The sequence below is a fragment of the Nerophis ophidion genome, linkage group LG24 (genome assembly GCF_033978795.1).
Source record: "Nerophis ophidion isolate RoL-2023_Sa linkage group LG24, RoL_Noph_v1.0, whole genome shotgun sequence".
Classification (NCBI taxonomy): domain Eukaryota; kingdom Metazoa; phylum Chordata; class Actinopteri; order Syngnathiformes; family Syngnathidae; genus Nerophis; species Nerophis ophidion.
In genome coordinates, this window is record NC_084634.1 from 20,983,714 (window position 1) to 21,001,196 (window position 17,483).

The window sequence follows — 17,483 nt, forward strand, 5'->3', positions numbered from 1 at the left end:
TTGCTGAAAGGATTTAGTAGAGAACATTGACGATAAAGTTCGCAACTTTTGGTGCTGATAGAAAAGCCTTGCCTTTACCGGAAGTCGCAGATGATGACGTCACAAGGGTGAGGGCTCCTCACGTCCTCACATTGTTTTTAATGGGAGCCTCCAGCAGCAAGAGCTATTCTGACCGAGAAAACGACAATTTCCCCATTAATTTGAGCGAGGATGAAAGATTCGTAGATGATGATATTGATAGCGAAGAACTAGAAAAAAAAAAAAATAAAGTAAAAAAAAGGCGATTGCATTGGGACAGATTCAGATGTTCTTAGACACATTTACTAGGATAACTCTGGGAAATCCCTTTTCTTTCTATTGTGTTGCTAGTGTTTCAGTTAGATTAATTAGTACCTGATAGTCCAGGGGTAGGGAACCTATGGCTCTAGAGCCAGATGTGGCTCTTTTGATGACTGCATCTGGCTCTCAGATAACATGATAAGTAATGAATAATTACTAATCACAGTGTTAAAAATAATGTTCAAAATAAACATTCTCAGATATTGGGTTTCACTATGTAAAAGCGCTGTGAGTCTCTAAAGAAAAACGCTATATAAATACAATTCACTTCACTTCATGCATTTTAATCCATCCATCCGGTTTCTATCGCACCTGTTCAAGAAGATGTATCAATGGCAAGAGGCATTTTCTTTACTATAGGTTAGCTTCAGAATAACAATGCTATTAAAAAGAATAAGAGACTCATTATACTCTAAAAATGTTGGTCTTACTTAAAAATGCATGCATTTTGTTGTATTCAGTGTTAAAAAAATATATATGGCTCTCACTGAAGTACATTTTAAAATATTTGGCTTTCATGGCTCTCTCAGCCAAAAAGGTTCCCGCCCCCTGTATAGCCGGAGGGGTTTGTCTACGGGTTTCTTGAGACCAGTGTCTGAGGGAAGTCACGGCAGATACAAGGACGGCGCAAACTCCACAGATCTCCGGTAAGAGGCGAGTTTTTAACACAATTTTCTCACCGAAACCTGCCGGTTGACAAGTGGTCGGGAACCATGTTCGCTTGACCGCTCTGATCCATAGTAAAGCTTCACCTCCGGCAATTTTAAACAAGGAATCACCGTGTGTTTGTGTGGCTAAAGGCTAAAGCTTCCCAACTCCATCTTTCTACTTTAACTTCTCCATTATTAATTGAACAAATTGCAAAAGATTCAGTAACACAGATGTCCACAATACTGTGTAATTGCGCGATGAAAAGAGACGACTTTTAGCCGCAAATAGTCATCATTCCGCGACGTTTTCAACAGGAAACTCAGCGGGAAATTTAAGATTGTAATTTAGTAAACTAAACCGGCCGTATTGGCATGTGTTGCAATGTTAATATTTGATCATCGATATATAAACTATCAGACTGCGTGGTCGGTAGTAGTGGGTTTCAGTAGGCCTTTAAGGATTTTGTGCTCCAACATAAACGTGTGTGTGTTTTGTGTACCGCTGTTTTGTCCAACTTATCAGCCCAGAGCAGCCCCACACTCTCCTTGCCCACCCACGCCACGGACCACCGTGGCAACGGAGCTAAATACTTACCCCTCCTCTCATGTTGTCACAACATACCCTTCCTGCCTCCCACGCTCACTTGTTCACCTCCTCGCTCAGCACTCTGAAAAGCCCCAAATTAGCTTTGACCTTCTACGTTTTGCAAAAGAGGAAACGGTACAGGGGCGTATTACCGTGTGTGTGTGTGTGTGTGTGCGTGTGCGTGAAATGGCACGCTGTTATTCACCAGCCGGGAGGGCTTTCCAGCATTTGTGAGACTAGCAGGTGGCTCACCGAGATACAATAGACACAAGTGACAATGAAGTAAACAATCTGTTTCCAGCTGCACTGATGCAAATTGCACGTAGAGAGGGGAGAGTGTGATAAAGTAGGTGCAGTATAGGAAGGTGATAAGTGGCGAGCAGTGGCGGTTTTAGCTATGATTGCAGGAGGGGGGGGGGACAAAGATACTTATTTAAAAGTAGAAAAAACAATGTTTGAAGACAAAAAAAATGCACTCACGAGGAGTGAAAAACAAACGTAAGGCGCACTCAAGCGGAGTGGGGCATAAACAAAAGACACACTCAAAAGGAGTGGAGAAAAAGAGCGTGATGGCTTGGATCACAAGAGAGCCAAGCGATGGGACTCGTCCTTGGAGCCGAGTAATACCGTGGGCAGTAACTGGCAACGCTGTGACAAATCAGCAAGGCTTAAAAGGGGGCTCGTTGCTAACTGCCTGCAGGTGTGGGAGAGACGCTCTGCCCAGGACTGCCAAAGAAGGCAGATGGGGATGCTCGTTTGGTCAATAATTAACAACATATTTATGTGTTAGCTGTTTTTATAAAGTAGGAAGGGGGGATTCATATGGCCCCATTTTGTTGCGGGTTACCTGACGCAGGAAACGTGACAAATTTGGGGTCTGCCCCACCCATTTTAGCCGCCGGATGACAGTGTTCAGAGAGTATATTTTCTGCAATGTTTAAACGGGAGGATAATTTGGGCCTAATCGGAATGATTCTTGGTTCGTCGGAGCCTAGGGGGCGCAATGACCTACGGAGGCACAAATATACTTATAGGGGAACATTATCACAATTTCAAAAGGGTTAAAAAAAATTAAAATCAGTTCCCAGTGGCTTGTTGTATTTTTTGAAGTTTTTTTCAAAATTTTACCGGTCCCGGAATATCCTTAAATAAAGCTTTAAAGTGCCTTATATTCGCTATCTTCGAAACCACTATCCATTTCCCTGTGACGTCATACAGGGCTGCTAATACAAACAACATGGCGGTTACCACAGCAAGATATAGCGACATTAGCTCGGATTCAGACTCGGATTTCAGCGGCTTAAGCGATTCAACAGATTACGCATGTATTGAAACAGATGGTCGGAGTATGGAGGCAGATAGCGAAAACGAAATTGAAGAAGAAATTGAAGCTATTGAGAGACTAGCAATTGACGCTATTAGGCCATAGCGTGGGTGTACCTAATGAAGTGGCCCATAGCATGGCTGCCTTATTAGCATCGCCGGTAAAATGTGCGGACCAAACGATTAGGACTTTCGCATCTTGTGACACTGGAGCAACTTAAATCCGTCGATTGGTAAGTGTTTGTTTCGCATTAAATGTGGGTATCTAGTTTCACATGTACATACAGCTAGCGTAAATAGCATGTTAGCATCGATTAGCATAGCATGTTAGCATCGATTAGCTGGCAGTAATGCCGTGACCAAATATGTCTGATTAGCACATAAGTCAACAACATCAACAAAACTCACCTTTGTGATTTCGTTGACTTAATCGTTGCAAATGCATCTGCAGGTTACCCATACATCTCTGTGCCATGTCTGTCTTAGCATCGCCAGTAAAATGTGCAGACACTTTGGCAAATTCAATGGGGGTCAGGCGGCAGATTTCTTGCCAGTGGTGCAACTTGAATCCCTCCCTGTTGTTACATCCTCCGACAACACACCGACGAGGCATGATGTCTCCAAGGTTCCCAAAAACTGTTGAAAAAACGGAAAATAACAGAGCTGAGACCCGGTGTTTGTAATGTGAAAATGAATATGGCGGGTGTGTTACCTCGGTGACGTCACGTTCTGACGTCATTGCTAGAAGACCGATAAACAGAGAGGGGTTTAATTTGCCAAAATTCACTCATTTAGAATTCGGAAATCGGTTAAAAAAATACACAGTCTTTTTTCTGCAACATCAAGGTATGTATTGACGCTTGCATAGGTCTGGTGATAATGTTCCCCTTTAACCTGCTGCTAAAATTAACAATTGTTTTGTGTTTTCAAATAACATCTAAAAAAACAGAATGTCACGCCTGTAAGTTTATGTTTTGGTTTTGGTCGGGTTACAGTATGTTTAGTTTTTTGGACATTTAAGTTCTGTCTTGGCACTTCCTGGTTTGTTTTCATCTCCATGCCAACTCATTACTATTCACCTGTCATGTCACGTCCCTGTCCTCAGCCTCACACCTGTTTTCACTAATTATCATAGCTACTTAAGTCACTCTTTTTCTTGTCTTCATCCTGGGATCTTCACACACGCGACCCATGCGGCACCTTCTTCACGACCTCGATTATCTGCTTCATGCCTTGCTATGCTGTTCATTTTGTCCACGTAAGTTTTTGTCATTCATGCCATAGCACAAGTGTTTTGTTTCATGTTTATAGTTTGTAGCCTTTGTGCTAGTCTTTTGTTTCACAGCCCAAGTTTTGTACCTCCAATGTGAGCGCTTTTTGTATGTTCCTGTTTTTAGTCTATGAGTAAATAAATTAAATATGTACCTACCTTCACGCCGTTTCCACTCCATTGGCGTCGCACCTCGGGAAAACAACCCAAGACCAAGTCCAAGCCTGACACAGAAAAAATGTAAGAAAAAAATAAAAAATTGGACATTTTTAACTAATCGTTGATAATAATCTACTTAGTCACTTTAGCACAAAGCTGTGTCTTTGATTATAAATACCGTATTTCCTTGAATTTCCGCAGAGTATATAGTATGCGCCTGCTTTGAATTACTGCCGGGTCAAACTCGCTTCGCAAAATAATTAGCGCATGCTTAGTATTACCGCCTGGTCAAACTTGTGACGTCACGAGTGACACTTCCCCTGTCATCATTTTCAAAATACACGAGGCTGATTTCAATGCCGGTCATTTGAAATCGCATAAAGGGAAGAAGATTAAGAGCTATTCTGTTGCGATCCGTGACTCAGATCTTCACATGTTTATTTTTCCATCTTTGTTTCATTCTCTTCTGACCCACTTACTTCCTGTTTAGTCCGTTACCATGGTTACACATTGATTTCACCTGCTCCTCGTTTTCTACACACACCTGGTTCTCCTTGATTTCTCCCTATATAAGCTTTCCTCTTTTCTTTGTTCGGTCTGGGTCCATAAATTTGCCTTCTAGCAACAGTGTTGACTGACTTCATGTAAGTATATTCTCGCTAGCTTTTCACGCTTAACCTTTGTTTTATTCCAGCTCTCACGCTGATGAATTGTTTTTCCTTTTTTGTGTGCCTTTATGCCAGTCTTAGTTTTTATGTTTTCTATTCCTAGCTTTTATGCTAGCGCCCTTGGTTTATTTTGTCTGTTAGCTCCAGTATTTGTGTTCGTAGCCTGCTTTTGTTAAGTTTAATAAATCATTTAAACTTACTATTGCTGTGCTCTTGTCGACGCATCCACGGAGGGACAAACCCGGCATTACTATGCCAATCAGTCATTTCATATTCGGTAGGATTTAAGGTCCAACCTTTCATCACACTCAAATTTTTCTGCATGCCTTTGGTAAGTGCCGGAGTGAGAAGAGGTTTTAAAATAATTAGCACATACTTACTTTTACCGCATGTCTTTGGTAAGCGCAGGAGTGAGAAGAGGTTTTAAATTAATTATCGCCCCGGCGGCAATTCAAAGAAATACGGTATCTGTTTTTAGCATTTTATTTTCTTGAACAAAAAAAAAGTATCAAAATGGCCTTAACATACTTGACTTGGAGGAAAGATTCTGGATATCCCTGATTTAAAATATTAAAAACTATCCAAATAAAAATCAACAAATGTAAGTTGATTAAAAAATAAAATAATACCAACCATAACAAACAAACTTGTAACTGATTATTACATTAATATTTTAGTGCAGAAAAATATTTCGACACACTAGGTTTTGCAGTTAAACAGTCGTATGATTTTTATTTTACTCTTACATGGGGGAAAAAAACTTAAAAATGTCAGGAAAAAAGCAAAATGAGAAAAAGCTAAAACCTAACTAATAATTGCCAATAATATACTTAGTCACCTATAATACAGTACATAGCCGCCACAATATCAGTTTTTTTTTTTTTTGTGCATTTTTCAATTTTTTTGTAAAAAAATTTAAATGGATACTTTGACTTTCCAATATGCGGCCCTCGTTGGAAAAAGTTTGGACACCCCTGAACTATCCCATCCATCCATCCATTTTCTACCACTTATTCCGTTTGGGGTCGCGGGGGGTGCTGGTGCCTATCTCAGCTAAAATCGGGCGGAAGGCGGGGTACACCCTGGACAAGTCGCCACCTCATTGGAGGGCCACCCCTGAACTAAAGTATCAAAATCAATCAATGAAAGTGTTTTATATAGCCCTTGATCACGAGTGTCTCAAAGGGCTGCACAAGCCAAAACTCTTGCTCAGATCCCATCAGGGCAGTTTATCAAAGCAACAATCAAACAATCGGAAAATTCCTGTCGTATCAATTCCTAGATATGGTCGTAATTATACTGAATGCACTGGGCATAATAAACACAACATTATTAATATTGCTACTACGGATAATTTGATCAAAAACTCCCTAAAACAGCCCACTACCTATAATATAGGTTTTTTAAACATAAGATCATTGTCTCCCAAAACGTTGTTAGTTAATGATATTATCAGAGACAACAATCTTAACGTCATCGGTCTCAGCGAAACCTGGCTTAAACCAAACGACTTTTTTGCGCTAAATGAGGCATGTCCTCCTAACTTTACACATGCGCATATTGCCCGTCCGCTCAAAAGGGGTGGGGGGGTTGCACTAATATACAACGAAAACTTTAACCTTAGTCCTAACATAAATAATAAATATAAATCGTTTGAGGTGCTTACTATGAGGTCTGTCACACCGCTGCCTCTACACCTGGCTGTTATCTACTGCCCCCCAGGGCCCTATTCGGACTTTATTAATGAATTCTCAGAGTTCGTTGCTGATCTAGTGACACACGCCGATAATATAATCATAATGGGGGACTTTAATATCCATATGAATACCCCATCGGACCCACCGTGCGTAGCGCTCCAGACTGTAATTGATAGCTGTGGTCTCACACAAATAATAAATGAACCCACGCATCGCAACGGTAATACGATAGACCTAGTGCTTGTCAGGGGCATCACCGTTTCCAAAGTTACGATACTCCCGTATACTAAAGTATTGTCTGATCATTACCTTATAAAATTCGAGGTTCAGACGCATGTTCGTCAAACTAATAATAATAATAACTGCTATAGCAGCCGCAACATTAATACAGCCACAACGACAACTCTTGCTGTCCTACTGCCCTCGGTAATGGCACCATTCCCAAAGTATGTGGGCTCTATTGATAACCTCACTAACAACTTTAACGACGCCCTGCGCGAAACCATTGATAACATAGCACCGCTAAAGTTAAAAAAAGGCTCCAAAAAAGCGCACCCCGTGGTTTACAGAAGAAACTAGAGCTCAGAAATTATTATGCAGAAAGCTGGAACGCAAATGGCGCACGACTAAACTTGAGGTGCACCATCAAGCATGGAGTGATGGTTTAATAACTTATAAACGCATGCTTACCTTAGCTAAAGCTAAATATTACTCAAATCTCATCCACCGTAATAAAAACGATCCTAAATTTTAGTTTAGTACGGTAGCATCGCTAACCCAACAAGGGACTCCTTCCAGTAGCTCAACCCACTCAGCTGATGACTTTATGCAATTCTTTAGTAAGAAAATTGAAGTCATTAGAAAGGAGATTAAAGACAATGCGTCCCAGCTACAACGGGGTTCTATTAACACTGACACGATTGTATATACGGCGGATACTGCCCTCCAAAATACTTTCTCTCGTTTTGAGGAAATAACATTAGAGGAATTGTTACGTGTAAATGGAATGAAACAGACAACATGTTTACTTGACCCTCTTCCTGGGAAACTGATCAAGGAGCTCTTTGTATTATTAGGTCCATCAGTGCTAAATATTATAAACTTATCACTCTCCTTGGGCACTGTTCCCCTAGCATTCAAAAAAGCGGTTATTCATCCTCTTCTTAAAAGACCTAACCTCGATCCTGACCTCATGGTAAATTACCGACCGGTGTCTCACCTTCCCTTTATTTCAAAAATCCTTGAAAAAATTGTTGCGGAGCAGTTAAATGAACACTTAGCGTCTAACAATCTATGTGAAACCTTTCAATCCGGTTTCAGGGCAAATCACTCCATGGAGACAGCCCTCGCAAAAATGACTAATGATCTATCGCTAACGATGGATTCTGATGCGTCATCTATGTTGCTGCTCCTCGATCTTAGCGCTGCTTTCGATACCGTCGATCATAATATTTTATTAGAACGTATCAAAACACGAATTGGTATGTCAGACTTAGCCCTGTCTTGGTTGAACTCTTATCTTACTGATAGGATGCAGTGTGTCTCCCATAACAATGTGACCTCGGACTACGTTAAGGTAACGTGTGGAGTTCCCCAGGGTTCGGTCCTTGGCCCTGCACTCTTCAGCATCTACATGCTGCCGCTAGGTGACATCATACGCAAATACGGTATTAGCTTTCACTGTTATGCTGATGACACCCAACTCTACATGCCCCTAAAGCTGACCAACACGCCGGATTGTAGTCAGCTGGAGGCGTGTCTTAATGAAATTAAACAATGGATGTCCGCTAACTTTTTGCAACTCAACGCCAAAAAAACGGAAATGCTGATTATCGGTCCTGCTAGACACCGAACTCTATTTAATAATACAACTCTAACATTTGACAACCAAACAATTAAACAAGGCGACACGGTAAAGAATCTGGGTATTATCTTTGACCCAACTCTCTCCTTTGAGGCACACATTAAAAGCGTTACTAAAACGGCCTTCTTTCATCTCGGTAATATCGCTAAAAGTCGCTCCATTCTGTCCACTAAAGACGCTGAGATCATTATCCATGCGTTTGTTACGTCTCGCCTCGACTACTGTAACGTATTATTTTCGGGTGTCCCCATGTCTATCATTAAAAGATTACAGTTGGTACAAAATGCGGCTGCTAGACTTTTGACAAGAAAGTTTGATCACATTACGCCTGTACTGGCTCACCTGCACTGGCTTCCTGTGCACTTAAGATGTGACTTTAAGGTTTTACTACTTACGTATAAAATACTACACGGTCTAGCTCCATCTTATCTTGCCGATTGTATTGTACCATATGTCCCGGCAAGAAATCTGCGTTCAAAGGACTCCGGCTTATTAGTGATTCCCAAAGCCCAAAAAAAGTCTGCGGGCTATAGAGCATTTTCCGTTCGGGCTCCAGTACTCTGGAATGCCCTCCCGTTAACAGTTCGCGATGCCACCTCAGTAGAAGCATTTAAGTCTCACCTTAAAACTCATTTGTATACTCTAGCCTTTAAATAGACTCCCTTTTTAGACCAGTTGATCTGCCGTTTCTTTTCTTTTTCTTCCATGTCCCACTCTCCCGTGTGGAGGGGGTCCGGTCCGATCCGGTGGCCATGTACTGCTCGCCTGTGTATCGGCTGGGGACATCTCTGCGCTGCTGGTCCGCCTCCGCTTGGGATGGTTTCCTGCTGGCTCCGCTGTGAACGGGACTCTCGCTGCTGTGTCTTGGATCCTCTTTGGACTGGACTCTCGCGACTGTGTTGTATCCATTGTGGATTGAACTTTCACAGTATCATGTTAGATCCGCTCGACATCCATTGCTTTCCTCCTCTCCAAGGTTCTCATAGTCATCATTGTCACCGACGTCCCACTGGGTCATTATTGTCACCAATGTCCCACTGGGTGTGAGTTTTCCTACCGAGGATGTCGTGGTGGTTTGTGCAGCCCTTTGAGACACTAGTGATTTAGGGCTATATAAGTAAACATTGATTGATTGATTGAACCCAATGGGATGACTGAGAAACCTCAGAGGGGGCCGCAGATGTGGGACCCTCCGCTCTGTGTGACCGGTGCAATGGACGTCGAGTGGATCCAGTTAATAGTGTGCGAGTCCAGTCCACAGTGGGGCCAGCAGGGGGTCATCTTGAGTGGAGACAAGTCAGCAGCGCAGAGACGTCCACGACTGATGCACAGATTAGTGGTCCACTCCAGATCCCGACTTTGAACAGCTAGCGCGTCATTTGTGGTCACAAAATAATCTCTCCACGCAGGAAAGGGGTGAGTAGAGTATATAGACGGCAGATCAACTGGTCTAAAAGGGGGGTCTATTTAAAGGCTAGCGTATACAATTGAGTTTTAAGATGCATAAAGATCTGGTATCGCCTGTATCGATATTCCTGTATTGATTCCCACACCACCAATGGGAAGTATTTCAAGTAAAAAAGGGCAGCGCAATTTGGTCACTTCATGCAGTAACAGAGGACACTTTTAAAGCGAAACAATGGATTTGATTTGGATGGCTGAGCTCATTTCAATCAATCAACGAGTTTACTTATATAGCCCTTAATCACAAATGTCTCAAAGGGCTGCACAAGCCAGGACAACATCCTCGGCATCTCAGAAAAAGACAAAATCAAACCAAATGGGAACAACTAGTTGACTACAAATAATTGGTATTGGCCCTGAAAAAAACATATTTTCATATTGAACTACTCAAAATGTGTACTGGACCGTCTATGACACCTTTATTACATTTTTGTCAGGGTTTCAAAGCCAATGAGGACTTATCTGACAGGGTAACATGAGTTTTAAGCAAATAATTAACAAAGTCAAGAAATCTTGCCGCACACAATTTGGGTAAAAAGACTGTGATGAGATTTTAGTATTGAATGACTGCTTCTCGGACGCTAGCCAATTAGTATTTGAGATGGAGCATCATTTTAAAGGCTGACAGTTGTAACTTGATGTTTCAAAAAAAAAAAAAAATGAAAAAACATCAAGACATAGTGGCATGTTATTAATACAACCTCTACTGAATGACTTTGGTTGGGAACATTTAAGTCAACATGCCTGGAATTTGTTGTGTTTTTTACTTGATTGGCGCCATTGAGCAATGATGATAAATGTGGACTCTTTGTGGGATGGAAAACAAGAATGTCCATCCTAACCTCTGCCAGACAACATGAAAAAAAAAACAACAAGCAAAAAACTGTTCCAATAGTGCAGGAATTCGCATTTATGTTATGTTACGCCCACAGGAAGAATACAACCATCATCTTTTGTCTATAAAATTGCTACAAGTACACCTCTGCATATCAATCAATCAATCAATGTTTATTTATATAGCCCTAAATCACAAATGTCTCAAAGGACTGCACAAATCATTACGACTACAACATCCTCGGAAGAACCCACATAAGGGCAAGGAAAACTCACACCCAGTGGGCAGGGAGAATTCACATCCAGTGGGACGCCAGTGACAATACTCACCATGAGAAACCTTGGAGAGGACATCAGGGGACCGAAAGCAATGGATGTCGAGCAGGTCTAACATGATACTGTGAAAGTTCAATCCTTAGTGGCTCCAACACAGCCGCGAGAGTTCAGTTCAAGCGGATCCAAGACAGCAGCGAGAGTCCCGTCCACAGGAAACCATCTCAAGCGGAGGCGGATCAGCAGCGTAGAGATGTCCCCAACCGATACACAGGCGAGCAGTCCATCCCGGGTCCCGACGAGCGGTCCATCCTGGGTTTCGACTCTGGACAGCCAGTACTTCATCCATGGTCATCGGACCGGACCCTCTCCACAAGGGAGGGGGGGGGGGGCAGAGGAGAAAAAGAAATGAAGCGGCAGATCAACTGGTCTAAAAAAGGAGGTCTATTTAAAGGCTAGAATATACAAATGAGTTTTAAGGTGAGACTTAAATGTTTCTACTGACATAGCATCTCGAACTGTTACCGGGAGGGCATCCCAGAGTATTGGAGCCCGAACGGGAAACGCTCTATAGCCCGCAGACTTTTTGGGGGCTTTAGGAATCACTAATAAGCCGGAGTCTTTTGAACGCAGATTTCTTGCCGGGACATATGGTTCAATACAATCGGCAAGATAGGCTGGAGCTAGACCGTGTAGTATTTTAAACGTAAGTAGTAAAACCTTAAAGTCACATCTTAAGTGCACAGGAAGCCAGTGCAGGTGAGCCAGTACAGGCGTAATGTGATCAAACTTTCTTGTTCTTGTCAAAAGTCTAGCAGCCGCATTTTGTACCAACTGTAATCTTTTAATGCTAGACATGGGGAGACCCGAAAATAATACGTTACAGTAATCGAGACGAAACGTAACAAACGCATGGATAATGATATCGGCGTCTTTAGTGGACAAAATGGAGCGAATTTTAGCGATATTACGCAGATGAAAGAAGGCCGTTTTAGTAACGCTTTTAATATGTGACTCAAAGGAGAGAGTTGGGTCAAAGATAACACCCAGATTTTTTACCGAGTCACCTTCTTTAATTGTTTGGTTGTCAAATGTTAGAGTTGTATTATTAAATAGAGGTCGGTGTCTAGCAGGACCGATAATCAGCATTTCCGTTTTTTTGGCGTTAAGTTGCAAAAAATTAGCGGACATCCATTGTTTAATTTCATTAAGACACGCCTCCAGCTGAGTAAAGTCTGGCGTGTTGGTCAGCTTTAGGGGCATGTAGAGTTGGGTGTCATCAGCGTAACAGTGAAAGCTAACACTGTATCCTTTTTTAACATCAAAGAAAACAAACAAATAAATATAGATGCACTTACAACCAAAAAAAAGTTATTTAACATTGTTTTTGTCTACAACAGAAAAAAAAATCCTTGTTTAATTGGAGCGACCTAAACCATTTGATACTGACAAATAAAATAAAATTAAACTCAAGAAATAATAATGAATTAAAATTGATCAGCAGTATTATCTCAGGAGCAGAATATTTTAAACACTTTTTATGTTACCAAACAAAAACTAATTAAAAATTTGTTCCGATTGTATTTTTTTTATTTTTGTCAAACTTAAATCTACAATGGCTTCTTAAGTTCGAGTCATACCAAAGACTAGTGCGTGAATGTTGTCTGTCTATCTGTGTTGGCCCTGCGATGAGGTTGCGACTTGTCCAGGGTGTACGCCACCTTCCACCCGATTGTAGCAGAGATAGGCGCCAGCGCCCCCGTGCCCCCAAAGGCAATAAGCGGTAGAAAATGGATGGATGGATGTATTTTGTTTTATTATTGTCAAACTGAAGTCTACAATATCTTCTTAAGGTCGAGTCATACCAAAGACTATAAAAATGGGAGCCATTACCTCCCTGCTTGACGCTCAGCATTAAGGGTTGGAATTGGGGTTCAATCACCAAAAATGATTCCTGGGTGCGACCACCGCTGCTGCTCACTGCTCCCCTCACCTCCCAGGGGGGTGATCAAGGGTGATGGGTCAGATGCAGAGAATAATTTCGCCAGATCTAGTGTGTGTGTGACAATCATTGGTACTTTAACTTTTTAAGTAAATGTAACACGTTATGCCGGAGTTCATTGGAATTTTCACAGCCTTGCAACTGTTTTGGACTCAAGTTGTTTTGTCCCGTTTGTGTGCTCTTTAAGTTCCTGTCCAATACTCTTATTTTATAGTTTCACTTCCCCCTGTCTGTCCACTGAGTACTGGCTCCCACACCTGTCTGTCGTTGATTGACAACCGGGAACAGGTGTTTATCATGTATCATTGCTTTGCTTACTGCTGCGCATCGCTTTCATTTTCCACAAAAGAAGTCCCGTGTCTTGTGCAATTATAATTGCACTCACCTTCTTTTGTTTTCTCTCCACTATTAATATTATCAAGTGAGTGTGTTTACTTTTGGTTTACATTCAAGAATATTATTTTACTCATCGTCTGCTGCACCTTGGGGTCATGTCCCTAAAGGTGCATCGAAGCTCATTTTACGGACTATAGAGCGTGCCAGTGTATAAACGGCACCCACTAAACTTTAGAAGAAAAACATATTACCACATACTAGCCACATCGGACTATAAGTCGCAGATATTGTGAAATTAGTTATATACACAGAAATATGTTGCAAATGTTTAGTTACATACTTTAATTTTGCTCCTGATGGGTGCTGGTTGGCGCCTTGCAAGGCAGCTCCCTCCATCAGTGTGTGAATGTGTGTGTGAATGGGTAAATGTGGAAGTAGTGTCAAAGCGCTTTGAGTACCTTGAAGGTAGAAAAGCGCTATACAAGTACAACCCATTTAATTGTTTCCAAACGGTGTCTGCAACACAGCAGTAAAACGGCTGATCAAACAAAACATAAGTCATCGTCATGGACCCACTAGCTGCGGAAAGTAGCTCCTCAATTAGCTGAACAGACTCAATAAGAAGAGTGGTCCTTTCTCAAAAACTCCAAGGTGACATTTTAGGGAATCTACAAAACTGGTTGATTGGCAACACTAAATTGGTCCTAGTGTGTGAATGTGAGTGTGAATGTTGTCCGTCTATCTGTGTTGGCCCTGCGATGAGGTGGCGACTTCTCCAGGGTGTACACCGCCTTCCGCCCATGTGCATCTAGGATAGGCTCCAGCACCCCCGCAACCCCATAAAGGGACAAGCGTTAGAAAATTGATGAATGGATGAAACAATGCAAAAAAAAAAATGCCATCGTAAGTTAATACAAAAAAAACCCCACTCGTAAACGTGTTGGTTAATTAACTAATGCTAACGATGCGTGCTTCATTACAGTACGATGGCGCTTACAAATATGCATGAAAACTCTCCTACAGACATCACACATGGGACGATTTAGTAAGTAATAATTGTTTTAGTTATATTGTAAAACCGGTAATCGTTGCTTGTAGTGACGAATGAAGAAACCATATGAGTAGAAATGCTACGGACGACTAGAAGAGGGAACGGCAATTGAACTTACAAATGAAAGCACCAAACAGAAAGCGCTCTGCAGTGAGCAATCTCTCCCAAAAGATGGCGCCGTAGCACAAACTATAACAGAGGCTTTGCTTGTTTTTAAAGAAAAATAACTAAATAAAAATAAACTATTTGAATAATGGTCGTCAGCGAAAAAAAATCCATAAATTAGCTGCACCTTTTTATAAGCTGCAGGATTCAAAGCGTAGGAAAAAGTTGTTGCGGCTTGTAGTCCGGACTATAGCGGCTAATTTCACTTTGCGTTTAACCGTGTTGACAAAGCAATCCCATGTAAAATGTTGTGGACAAATACACGCAGAATTTTTTTTTTTTTTTAACGCATGGCTGCCCACATAGGTACGTCCGTCAATCTGTGACATCACAAATGGCCCACTGTTCAAAAAGGGTTCAAAGGCATCCACAACCTTATGTGAACCTCCATGAATTTAACACGAATATCCGACATTGTGACGACATTTATAGGTCATAGAAGAGCAAAATCATCTGAGGTCTCTTTTTTTTTTTTTTTTTTTACACAAACTAATAAAGCAGAAGGCTGGAGAGGTGGAAGATATTAGTAATCCGTGCTTGTCGGCGACCACAAAATTATGCTGGTGGACGATTTCAGGATACATTCCATTAAAATGAGACCGTTTGCTGTGCACAGTGGTACAGTACCTTTTCAGTAATAATCTCACAAAATGTACTTACTAATGTTAAGGTCTCCCACATGCGGGTGTCTTTGACATTTGGAAATAAAAAGCTGCCTTGCAGCAGCAACTGTCAGCATGGAGTAACACGTGACTAAAAACCTATGCATTATTTAATGTATGTTTTATTTTTATTTTTTTTAAGTTGGCAAATGCACTCAAGTTTTTTTTTGTAAAACCTCAAGTACAAGCTCAATATTTTTGGGGAAAAGTAGAACTTTAGTTCCATGACCTTCTACGGATAATAGGATGGATTGGTACCGCTCATACGGGACTAATTCCCGGTACCTGGGAGTCAACACCAATACGCAACTGTATCGATGTTCTGTATTTTTGTGTCACTTAGTAAATATCATTTGTTTTTGATGATAAAATCCCCTTCATCATCTCAACGAATGATATCTGTTGTCCAATTGTTATATATTGTCATATAATATTTTTCAAGTATGACATTAAGTTCAAATTACAGTCCAAGCTAGTAGTTTATATGGCAGGGGTGTCCAAACTACGGCCCGCCGGCCTCTTCAATTTATCCCACGAGACGTCATGATTTCAACAAAGCATCGAACCACACTTTTAAATTTATCTTAAACACCAGGCGGTTTATGAATACAAATAATTTGCTGCCATCTTGTGGACAATGTGAGTAAATCCTATCAAGGACCCCTGAAAATAAATAATAGAAACATAGCATTTACTAATATGACACAATCCAAACAACCTTCCCTAGTCATGGTGCAAAAAAAAAAAAAAAAATGCAACCAACATAAAAATGAACAAAAATGGTTACACATAACACAACCTACGCACTGAACATTGTGGATATTGTGAAAAAAAATGTTTTCCGAACTCCATTAAAAATTCCGAATTACACTCATTGTCATCCCACTGGGTTGAGTTTTTCCTTGCCCTGATGTGGGATCTGAACCGAGCATGTCGTTGGGGCTTGTACAACCCTTTGAGACACTTGTGATGTAGGACTACATCAAAAAACATTGATTGATTGATTAGGCCCCCAGGATGAACAAAATTACACCTATTTAAATTGCTTGGTGTGCTTGATGGGAAACATGTAAAACACAAACTCCACACTTATCCATGTTTGGCACATTTTAGCTGCTTCATATTTATGATTGACTACAAAACTTGATGAAGGTTGTCATGGATGTAAACCAGGTAGGAGTGAAACTTTGACATACTCTTAATATCTAACTACATGTATTATTGATCATCCCACACACACACACACACACACACACACACGCACACACACACGCACACATATATAATATAAATGCACATATTGTGAATATACTATGTATGTTAGTGTGTATATGTATGTGTTTGTATGTACATTGTATGTGTGTATGTATGTATATATGTATGTATATAATATATATATATATATATATATATATATATATATATATATATATACATACCCACGCACACATTGTGTATGTATGTGTGTTTATGTATATACAATATACATTATATATGTGTATATGTATATATAATATATACAAACGTTTGTATGTGTGTGTTTGGGTATATATATATATATATATATATATATATATATATCTTGTGTGTTTCTGTGTGTATTGTATTGTATTATGAGGATATATATTGAACATAATTTAATAAGAGTATGCGAAAAAGCAACTTCTACTTTGTTTACTTCCGTGACGACCTTCTTAAAGTTTTGTAATCAGTTTTGTAATCAATCAGAAATTGCGCACTCTAATAAAAACAAAAGGGTGGAATTTATAATTTTTTTGTATGCTGTTTGGATATGTTTGCGGTATGTATTATGATAGTAGTATTCTTTTTCCACCATGACTAGGTATGGTTGTTTGGGTAATCATGCACTCTAATCATGCACGTTTTTATATATATATATATATATATATATATATATATATATATATATATATATATATATATATATATACATACAGTTAAAAAAGGCTCCAAAAAGGCGTACGCCATGGCTTACAGAAGAAACTAGAGCTCAGAAATTATTATGTAGAAAGCTGGAACGCAAATGGCGCACGACTAAACTTGAAGTGCACAATCAAGCATGGCGTGGTAGTTTAATAACTTATAAACGCATGCTTACCTTAGCTAAAACTAGTTATTA